This window comes from Vicia villosa, unplaced genomic scaffold (genome assembly GCF_029867415.1).
Source record: "Vicia villosa cultivar HV-30 ecotype Madison, WI unplaced genomic scaffold, Vvil1.0 ctg.000795F_1_1_3, whole genome shotgun sequence".
Lineage (NCBI taxonomy): Eukaryota > Viridiplantae > Streptophyta > Magnoliopsida > Fabales > Fabaceae > Vicia > Vicia villosa.
In genome coordinates, this window is record NW_026705353.1 from 24,829 (window position 1) to 32,333 (window position 7,505).

The window sequence follows — 7,505 nt, forward strand, 5'->3', positions numbered from 1 at the left end:
AGGATTTATGGTAAACCTTAAGGAGTCAGGATACCTTTGGTAACAGTATGCTTTCGAGCTAACCATGCTTCAGTTAGGACTTTCAAAGGTTGTAACGTGGCTTGGTTTGCAGTTTAAAAAAACAAAGGATAATGGCTTGAAGTATATCTGTACCCATCCCGATCTTCGTGATGTTCTTCGATCCTATGCTCAGTTAACCATGCGTTTAAGCTTCAAAGATTTTTGGAGTTGTAACACTGACATCTGTGATGGTTCAACAAATTGAAGTTAATTTGAACAGGCAGTCATATTTTTGTATTATTTTTATTTTACCGAGGATTTGTAGCGACTTCTTTTTTTGACTTTGTCATCCCTAACTTTTGCCTGAACTGTTTATTTTGAGGTTACAGTCAGCGGGACGTTTCAATTTTTGATAAGTCTCCTTTATAGGTTTTGACTTAACAGTTTTCTTTTTCTCTTGATAAATGTTGACTGCCTGAATTAATGATTACGGGGAACCATCTCTGATTGTGTTAAATAACGACTGGTACAGTTGAGTCAACTAAGAATCTACCCTGCCCCAGGTTATGATTAAGGGTTTTAATTTGTACAAGAAAGAAAACTCCTATGCCTTAGGCTCAAAGGGGTTGACGAGGGATGAACATCCTTATATCTCCACCGTTTAGGAATCGAAACAATGCCTGTACATCGTCAGCACAGTCTGCTCAAAAGCATACTGTATGAGGTTGTGGTATCGTTTTCGTCATCCTCCCTCAAAAGGCTCACAAATTTAGCGAGAGTTGAATATCATAAAGAAAACAAGGTAAAAACAGAGTTTTAATATATTAAGAAGAAATAAGTCAAGACAAACATATGCAATGCATCAATGATTACTATAAAATAAATAGAGTCTGACATAAGACGAATGTTTAAACAAACGGGAAAGAAATTGTGAATGCAAATAAACTAATGATCTAAAAAACCATTCATCTAGATATCAATTGCTTTAGCCTTTATGAGGCTCCTTTGGCTGGCAGAAATCAATGACTCCTTCATCAATCAAGTGTTGAATTTTATGCTTCAACGGCCCACAATCTTCTGTATCATGACCAGGACTGTTTGAATGATAAGCACATCTTGCATGATGCTTGTACCCGTGATCAGGATTTGCTGGAGCTGAGTATGGAGGCAATAAAGTTATCATACTCTGATTGAGCAGGTGCTGCAAAGCTTGAGACAATGGCATGTGCAGTGGAGTAAATGACCTTATGGGTTTGGATTTCCAAGTACGTTGACCACCTTGTTGCTTACGCTGGTCTTTTTGTGGTTGTTGCGTTGGTGCCCGACTAGAGACCAGGATTGCCCTAACAGTATTGGATTCATTCTTATTATCATATGGCTTTTTTACAGTACCAGAAGATGTAGCCACCTAAATTTTTCCGCTTCGGATACCATTTTCAACACGTTCCCCAGTCAGTACGAGGTCGGTGAAACCAGACGAGGAGCTTCCAAGTAAATGGTTGTAGAAAGGACCAGTCAGTGTACTCATAAACATGTCAACTAACTCCCGGTCAGCCAATGGAGGTTGAACTCTTCCTGCAAGATCTCTCCATTTCTGGGAGTACTCCTTGAAGCTTTCGTTAGAATCCATAGACATGCTTTGTAGTTGCATGCGGGTTGGCGTGAGATCAGCATTGTATTGGTATTGCTTATAGAAAGCAACAGCCAAGTCTTCCCAAGTACGGATATTGGTACCCTCTAGTTGATAGTACCATTCGAGTTAGGTTCCAGATAAGTTCTCTTGGAAAAAGTGGATCCATAACTTCTTATCAGCAGTATGAGGTTGAATCTTCCTCACATATGATTTCAAAAGCAGCTTACGACAAGAGACTCCGTCATAATTAGCAAAAGTCGGAATCTTGAACTTCGGAGGGATGACAACTCCAGAGATGAATCCTAGCTCCTCAAAATCCAGCTCAGGTACCTTTTGGATCTCCATAGCCTTCATACGTTCTTCCAGCAGCTGGTATTTCTCATCAGAATATTCGTCCTCAAAGTAGTAATCTTCTCCTTCCTCAGAGGGCTTGACAGAATCATGATTACTTTTAGCGTCAGTCTTGATGCTAGCATCGTCATCTTTGTCATTGTCTTCAGAAATCTTGACTTCTTCAGCCTTCTTGAGCGGACCTCGGAATCTTCTTCCCATGTTAACGACACCCACAGATCTTCTAGTCTTCTTCTCTTTCTTGGTCAGAAGAGTTTTCAGCTCATCTTGCCCCTTGGACAAGTTCAAAATCAAAGCTTGGAACTGGGTGTTCGGAGCATGAAGGTCCTTGATTGATTGCTCGAGATCCATTTGTGCTGAAATAGACAGCGAGAAAGGATGAGAGACCTGTTACGGAAACCTGCTATGCGATGTTATGAATGCAAATGCAAAGTTTTCAAGGATCTTTAGAAATTTAGTTAGCAACATTAGAAAATGATCTAGTGGCGTCTTCGTTTGAAGAACTCTGATTCTCGGATGTTCTTCTATGGGAATCAAGCCCACCATATCGAGTGGGTCATAGCCTCTAATTTGGGTTACTTGTACTTCTGAATTTGAAAGCATATGGCTAGAGGAAAATAAATCCTCTTGCCCCTTGATAGGTATCGTGTCGTTGAATTGGAAGAGATGTGGCTAGAGGAAAATAAATCCTCTTGCCCCTTGATAGGAATTTAGTCCTTGATAAGAGTACCTGAAATTATGCGCCATAAATCCCTAAGATCCTTGAAAGGGTTAGTTTACATTATGTTATGATGTCATGATGTCATGATGTTGTGCGAATGCAATGCATCAGGCAAAGCGTAAGGTAACAAGGACGAATGAGTCCTACAAACAATTCCTGCAAGGAAATAAAAGGGTTAGTAGCACACACAAGCAAGTCACACAAGTGTCCTTAGGTTTAAAGGCTTGCGTGAAGTCCATAGGTCAATACCCTCCCCACTGAAGTTTAGTTGGTTCAACCTGTCCTAAAATAGTAACCGGGTTTTATGGTGCTCATATCCCTGATCTTTCTCGCGGGCATTATCTCAACATGGCGCTCAAACGGCCAGCCAAAAACATCCCTAGAGTCCAATCTCAATGAGTGTAGCATCGAGTATCAACCAGCTTCAATCAGGAATCCAAAGCCAGCCATCTCGCTACTTCCTATAGGCCAAAGTCAAGTTTAACTATGGTTCTAAGGGCAAATTAGTGCTGAATGACACTAGATCCGGGTATAGGATCTTTCACACAAGTAACACCCAAGACAATCTTTAAAAGTAAAACACATAAAACAAACAATTGAAAACAATTATAAATTATCAAAGCTCTAAGGTAACCCCTCTTATAGACTCCCCAGCAGAGTCGCCAGTTCTGTAACTCGGTGGGAGAACTGACTTTATTATTTGTTTCGCAAACAAAGTGATGCGGTGAGCAAGAGTCGCCACCGACTTTTATTTTGTCCAATTTTTGGAAAGGTATAAAAGTACAGGAAAGACCTTTTTAAGAAGAGACTTGAGTTCGGGTGGTAAGTTATGAAAAGGGAAGGTGTTAGCACCCTTTTCATCTGTAGTTATCTACGGGCTCTTAGTTTGCTTAGCTCGTTTGTTCTGTTTGAAAGTCAAAGTGTATGTGTGTTTTTGAAAAGAAGCGTCGAAACTTCGCAATGATCCTTGTATCAGTCCTCAAGGATGTATGCGAAGCGTTTAAAATTTGTTTTGAAAAAGGTGAGAGACATGTTTTGAGCAAGCAAACTAAGGCTATTTACCCTACACTTAGAGTCTCCTATACTTTTATGCTTTTCGGAGGGATAGGGCTAACCATACCATTTATAGGTAGGTAGTCCTATCTATTGGACGTGTTCGGGACATCGAAGGGTCATCAGATGGTCATAGAAGGAAACATGTAAAGACGTCTCAGCATTCGAAGAGACGGTCATCGTTTTATCACAGGCAACTCGATGGGACTATGATGACCTTAATCGGAGGCAACCTTGCTAAGACATCCCTACGTTCGAGGGACTTGGCCATTATTTGAAGGCAACAGAAGAGGGGAAACCCTAGAGGTGAGTGTGTGAACAGTAAAATAGGTGTGTTAGATTCAGATATTTAATCTTGATTTAAGTTTGCTAGTGTTTGATTTTAACCATCTTGCCATACAATCCTAATAATACATCTAGCAGTTATATATTGCAGAAAAATAAATTGCAGAAATTAAATATAAGCTATTACAATATAACTTGCGACCTATACACATTTTCTAAAATTTTAAATAAATGAACAGACGAGCAAACATGCGTCATACATTGGTTTCGAGATGAGATAGAGAAGAACGCGAGAGATAAACATTTTTATAAGATTAATAATAAGCCTAATTAATTAACCTAAAAAAGTTATATACAACCTAATTAAACTTATGGTGAAATTAAAAAAAACTAAGATTAATAAACCTAATTTACTAAATTAGTTAAATTTAAATTAACTCTTGAATTAAATTAATATTAAATTAATTAAAAACCTAAAGTTAAATAACCTAAGTTAAAAGTTATTTTTTTTGTTATTTTTAAATCTAATAATTAAAACTAATTTTGTTGGCTTTTTTTAGTTAATTGAATTAGTAAAAAAACAAACAAATAATAAGAAAATTTCAAGAAAGAGGCGCATAATCCTGTGTGGGAGTGCTCTGAATGTCTATGGTGGAGCAACATCTTCGTGAACGATAGATCCAATGCTAGAAGATCTCACGGCTCCTGTGTGAGGGCGTAGCGTGGTCACGTGTGGCATAGATGTATCGGTACCTGAAGTGAAAACCTGCAACATTTTTAACAAAAATAACGTGAGTGGGGGAGGATCGAACCCCCATCCCCACGGTTAACAATATAGCTTTCCACCATCTCTGCCATACGTTTATGTGGTTTGTAAAATGGAAACAAGATATTAAATAGTAAAATATGTGAACCAAAGGGATCCCACGCGCACCCAATCAGAATAAAGATATATGAATGACCTTTTGACCGGCCATCACCTAACGACACCTGCTCCATCTTCTTTGTCTCTTTCCTTTAAAACCTGCACATGATTAGCTACGAAATAGATATCAATTAGCTACGATTTTGCTAGGAATAATTCGTAGCTATTCTTGCAAATTCAAACAAGCGTGAAAACAACACTAAACGATCAATCCAGCTGCCCAGATCTACTATTCAAAGTCTCATGAACCCGTTAGTGTGGTTATTTGGATTGAACTCGGCCTTCATTAAGGACAACAAAAATTCACCATCTCAAAGCCTTAACAATGGCATCAATCGATTTATGGCTTAAAACTCCCATGCTATACGTCATACCTGTTCTAATACATTCCATAAACTTATAGAAATCATTAGTTTGTATTAATATACGTTGTAACATGTAAAACGAAACTAAATGCAATATGAACATGAAGTATAAAAAATATAAATTTTGAATCGTATTGGGTTCGCTTGACGCCTCACCCTTACCCTTCTATATCCTCTGACTGAATTGAGATGGTTGATTTGGTCTGAGGAGAGCTGCAATTGAGAAAACGAAAGTTTTCTTCTTTTGTGAGATTTTTGGAAATTTCTTGGAAACTTGTAGGCAAGGGTTTCACGTTTTTTTTTTGTTCTGATCACACTGAGTGTATATAATGGAAGATATTGGGATAAGAGATATGGAAAGAATCAAATCCAATCATGGCATGGTAATGTGATGATTTGTTTCCAATTTTTTTTGAAAACTTTCGTTAATTTGAAATTTTTTCCCCAAGAAATTTCCTTCTATGTTTCCACACGTTTTTGGCATATACATGGGCCCTTAGAATATTTGGAGAATTAATCCTCATGATCTTTTATCATTAAGATATTATTTTATTTTATTTTTATTTGAATTTAAATAAATAAATTCAAAAATAAAAGAAATAAAATCACAAAATTAAAATGGATTGGATTATGGGCCTCCTATAAGGTACCAATCACGTGGGATTTCATAAAAATGGGCCCATTACTAAAAAGTTCAAAATTTCATAATTGTGGTTTCATGCATTTTCCAAAACTTACCCAACTTCTGACAGTCATAACTCTCTCAATTTTCATCCTATAAAGGTGTTCTGGGACTTTTTGGAAAGCTCAAGACGTCCTCTACAAGCCACTTTGGAACCTTTTTTCATTTGGAGATTTTATCTTGATGATATCGCTCCTGACAAAAAACAGCTTCTTGCGAGATTCTAGAAGGACCTATAATGTTTTGGCCCATATCTCTCAAATGGTGCATTTCTTGGTCTTGGGCCCAACATCAAAGTTGTAGATAATTGAATTTCCTTGAGAATGAGCTTTGGTTGGGTAATTTCTGAGAATGTATGAGTGACTTATGGCCAGTCAAAGTTTGGTTGACTTTCTTCTAGAAACCCTAATTTAGTAACTTGAACTTTTGTTGATTTTTGAGCCTTCCTTGATAAATCATAATCAATCCTTGATCAAATGATGAATATGACTCCAAAATATTGATGTTGACCAAAAATCAAGAGTTTTGACTGTAATTTGACCATAGTTGACTTTTAGGTCAAATTGGTCGACTGTTGACCATTTGAGCAGTTGAATGAGCAATCTTATGAGTCAGGGCTTGAAAACTGACATGAGGATACTTTGAAGCATATGGGAAGCCATGAACTCCACCTGGGGTCTTAGAGGTCCCATTTTCCTTGATTAAATCCAAACCCTAATTTTGGTCCTCATTTTCATACCCCAAATTTGTCCTACCCTTATTTATCTGGTTTACAATCCATGAGCATACATCCATCTAGGTCATGTCATTACATACATTCATGTCATTGGTACTTGATCAGAAAGAAGGGTTTAAAACCCAATGTGGAATGCTATTCTTATACTTAAGGCCCCATGGGATTAGGGTTTCCCTCAGTTCAGAGCGTTGGTGAGGATGTGCAAGCGTGGAAATTGTCTGATCACTTTAATTAGGGTTTTTTTGACCAAAGCCAACCAGTTGACTTTCTGGTCAAGATTAAATCAGGGATTGGTTATATGAGTGGGAAACTTTCATATTGACCATGAAGAATTACTCATTTGACTGAACTTGATTGGAGGAGATTTAATCAAGAATTCCACTAATAGTCAGGAAAATCAGACAGTTGACTTTTGGACATTTTGGTCAAAATCAGAGGAATTATCCAAATATTGACCCATGGAGGAAAAATAGTCAAGGAAAGTGAAAGGAATAATAAAATCAAGGCAAATTGGTCAAAGTATCTATTTTGGGAAATATGGCTAAAAAATGGAAGTTTTAACACTTCGAAATTTTTTGAGATTTTAAGAATGGCTGGTCAGCTTACTTCACAGCCTGTTTACACGTGTCAAAAGCCATTATTTCAGAAAAGTCCCAACATAAAAAATGCTCAGATCATGGCATGCTAGAACTCTCTAGTTGAAAGTTTTCTCATTCGAGGCCTGGTTGAAGAGATAAAGGGATTAGAAGTTGGA